Raw genomic sequence first — 4,378 nt, forward strand, 5'->3', positions numbered from 1 at the left:
ATTTCTAATATCCATTTTTATGGTTCCATTTAAATTGAATATCAGTAGTTTTTATTATTGAAACTTTATATCATGCTTAATCAACTTTTATTCTAACTCTTTTATTTGGCACTGATTTTTATCAACTTTTATGTCTTGATTTTGTAATTATTTACTTATTTGCTGTTTTTAAATGACTTATATTGGATGAGCCTTTCTAACTTTAACCTTTTAGAACCTTTATAACTTTAACCTAATTGGCATCTCTTGTATTAAGTTTGTTTATTGGTTTAGGCAGAAACTGCCTTTTAATGGTGGGTTTACATTATTTATATGAGATCCAGTGTTTGGTACATTTGGTGTTAATTTTTTCAATACATATTAGGCAACTTTATTGTCTCTGGTTATATGGACTATATTTTTCCCTTTTTATTTATTTATTTATTTATTTATTTATTTATTTATTTATTTTTAGATGGAGCCTCAATCTGTCACCCAGGCTGGAGTGCAGTGGCACGATCTCGGCTCACTGCAAGCTCCGCCTCCCAGGTTCACACCATTCTCCTGCCTCAGCCTCCCGAGTAACTGGGATTACAGGCACCCACCACCACGCCTGGCTAATTTTTGTATTTTTAGTATAGACGGAGTTTCACCGTGTTAGCCAGGATGGTCTCGATCTCCTGACCTCATGATCTGCCCACCTTGGCCTCCCAAAGTGCTGGGATTACAGGCGTGAGCCACTGCGCCCAGCCTTTCCCTTTATCTTTTAAAATGTTTTAGAAGATAAAAAAATCTATTTTAAAGCCTCATGTAAATATCTTGAAATGTTCTATAAGCATATTCTATTTCTCTCTTTCCCTAATCAAAAGCCTGCTGTACTTCCCCGCAAGAAAGACAAAGGATGTTACTTTTTTTGTCTGCATCTCCTATCCCTACATCCAATTTCCCATTCATAATTAAATTTGATATTTCTCACTTTTTTCTCTTCATGTTTCTTTTATACTTTCTGTGTCTTATTTTAAATAATTACTGCAGTATCAGGAGTAATTCTTCCACAGTTATTTTTACTTCTTTAACAATAGTTGGTATCAATAATTCTCACAGGTTCGCTTTTTAGCCATTATCCATTCAAATTTCTTTCTCTAATTTTATTCTTGCATACTATACATTGTAGCTGGGAGCAATTTTTTTCAAACGAAGCCCCTGCTGCCACATTTTTTTAAGATTGGTCATGTGTGCAAGTATCTCTCTGTTACCTCCCTATACAAATGGCATGATGTGGTCCATTATTCTTGAGTTGCACTTTTTCCCCTCTGTAGAAGATGTCATTGCATTGTCATCCAGCATTACTCACTGCAGTGGAAAAAGTCAAAGCTAGTTTGAAATTTTGCTCCATGAAAATAACCTACTTTTTTTTGCCTGGAAACTTGCAGAATTATCTTTCCCCTTACAGCTTTAAATTTTCATGAAACTATGTTATGGTGTTGCTTTCTGCTCTTGATTTTTGTGTGGGACTTTGGTAGTACTCTCTGTAATTGTTTTTTTTTTTTCAAAAATAATGTTTTCTCTGAGAATTGGTTTTGATCCTTTTGTCTGTTTTTTCACTTTTAGAAACTCCTCTTATTTGGAAATTGGATATCCAAATTTAACAACTTCGCTTGAATTATTTTCCTATTTTTAAGATTTCTTTTCCATACTGAATATTGTAATTATGGACAAAGAGGAGAGGGAGGGTGAACACAACTTTTTTTGAGTCCCAGGTCCAGCTTTATTACCCAATACAAGTCAAAACTCTGGAACATTAAAATTCATTATTCCAAAGTTTAATTAAAAACACAATTTACAAATATTTAATATCTTCTGAAAAGCATTTCCAAGTTAAGAATGAAAAAAATATGTATACAATATATAATCAAATACCAGTTGGCTTCAAATCCCATCAAGTCCACACTCAGCAACATCAATCTTTTTAGGTTCTTCAAAATCTTCTGTTGAGTCTACAAAGTTGTTTTCTACAATAAGGCAAGGAATGGAAACCCTACTGCTTTTTGAACTCCATACACACTTACAATATCACGTGGAGTTACATGCTGTGCACGTTTTTTAAGATTATTGGTCACTTGTTCAGAAAGATGCATTTCTCCATATGAGGGACCCAAGAGACAGATCATATTGGGAGGGAGTCTGATGCTCAAAAGCTCATTCTGGGTTTCCTGGACCTCCTTGAACAATTTGGTGGTCTTGTCAAGTTTCTTTTGAACATGTCAGCTTTTTCAGAGTTCAAAACTTCAACTGGAGTGCCAGAGTTTGTTACTGCTTTCAGTGCTATGAGCCTGTGCTGAGTATTGGAGTCCAAACGCACTGCTGGCTCTATTTCTGTAATCTCCATTTCATTTGCTGTGACAAGTATCTTAGTATGACCTTCATCTTCAAGCGATGACATTTCCAGCTCTTGTAGTGTCCTGGAATGTTCTCCTCTTGTTAAAACATTCAGTAAACTATATGACATAACATATGGATAATCTTGGCATGTGGCCAAAACCTTAGGGATGCTGAAAGCACCTGGAAGATCAGCCTTCCCCATAGTTTGAATAGGTTAAATCGGAATCATCCTTGCTGACATTTGCAAATGTGAAGTCATGATGTGGTGCACAAGAACTGTAGGGTTCATAGTTCAAATATAACAGTACAGTTCCTTTGTTTCATTTATCCTCTTTGAACCCCTGCAAAGTATTCACTCCTGATAGAAGTCTTCCAGGTGTCATGCCCAGTCTCTCAGGGCAATCGCCTGACTTAAGATGGGGAAGTCCCAAGGTTGTTGCTCCATCTGGTTTTCTTCTTTCAAATTTGCACTATTAACAAGCCACCTGGTCAGCTTTCCTCAGATTCCTTAACGATGCAGTCAACCTGGTTCTGCTCTCTCTCTAAATTATTGCTTTTAAACTCATTTTCAAGCATAACTTTGTCTTTCTATTGTCTTTGCTGGGACTTTTGAAGGCTTGTGCTTCAGCATCTCCAGCTTTCTTGGCCAGCAGCTTCTGTCCACCCCACTCTGCGAAGTGTCTGTTCTCTTTCTGCTTTCGAGTTTTTTTGTTGTTGTTGTTCTTGTTTTTTTGTTTTTTGTTTTTTTTTGCAAGCCTGTCATAAAGTCTATGCCCTGCTTCAGAATTCAGGCTCTGAATTCTTTGCTGGCTAAGAATGTTCATCCCTGAGTGCAGTAACTTTTTGGCAGCTTTATAATAAATGGCCTCTGGTTTGTTGTAAAGCATGGCATTAGTACACATTAGTTTGAGGTTATCCTTTAGTTCTTCTATGCGCTGGTAGTCATTGTTGTTGATCTTTTCTTTCATGGTATTAAAATCCATTGGGTGTTTAATGATCATGAAGCAGCCAGGAGCAATAAAATCAGTCACAGGAAATGAAAAGAAAGCCCTTGGGTCTTTTCTCTGCAATTGTCTCATCAGTTTACTCGAAGCTTCATGAAGAGGTGTCTGTTCTACTTCTTGCTTGGCGGAAGAGCTTGTGAGAGGCTTCTCGGCAGGCAGGTCTAGTCTCACAGGGAAGTGACACTGGAGCTCTTCTTCTGCCTCCTCTCCACACTGCCTTGGGCTCACTTTCTTTCATCTTCCTTTACTCCTCTCTGTTTTCTCCCTTTTCCTTCCCCCAGAACTTGTCTCGGTGCCAGTTGATAGTCATTAAAATAAGCCCGAGTTTATTTTTTAAAAAGCCCAAGCCTTTGGAGAGCTGGGTGACTTGGTTCCCTCCTGCTTTGAGGACCAGCTTCAAGGGCTTCTCTACATACTCCTGGTACGGGTGCTTGTCTGACCCGGACTTTTTGCCATGTTCCTCTAGATCCCAGTGCCCGACCCCCTCGCCAGGTCCTGGCCCTGCAACACTGCTTTCCGGGCCAGGCGAGCAGATGGCTGCAGCAGGGCCTGAGAGACCCCAGACCATCAGGCAGTGAGGCATGCTGGAGATTGCTTTAAATATAAAGAAGCCACACAGAACAACAATCATCTAACAGGGAGGCCTTATTTTAATGAATATCAGTTGGTATTTGTTTGGCTGAATCTGAAATGACATGATAGCTGGACTATTTTATTCATTATACAAGCAGAGCAAAGAATTTAGAGATTCTTCCTTTTGGTAAAGGTGGTGAGCGGCTATCGCTAAATGTAAAGTAGGTGGAATATGTAATAGATCTCACTTCTCTTCAGTCTTTGAGAAATTCTTCATATAACCTGCAGAATTGGTCAGATGCAATAAGACAAGAGTTGGTGAGTTCTTGACATGAGGAGAGCACCCAAATAGGACTCTGGAAGTTTGGTTCTGTGTGTGAGATCAACTATGCAAAGAACATGGCACACACAGGTGTGCATCAGGCATGGTTTACAACTGG

The 4,378-nt window shown here is 38.6% G+C and overlaps 1 pseudogene; it reads right to left on the minus strand.

Moving 5' to 3' along the window:
- Positions 1-1,908: 1,908 nt before the first annotated feature.
- Positions 1,909-3,948, minus strand: LOC100600909 (annotated as a pseudogene).
- Between the last annotated feature and the right edge of the window lie 430 nt (positions 3,949-4,378).

Source organism: Nomascus leucogenys, chromosome 22a, assembly GCF_006542625.1.
Source record: "Nomascus leucogenys isolate Asia chromosome 22a, Asia_NLE_v1, whole genome shotgun sequence".
Lineage (NCBI taxonomy): Eukaryota > Metazoa > Chordata > Mammalia > Primates > Hylobatidae > Nomascus > Nomascus leucogenys.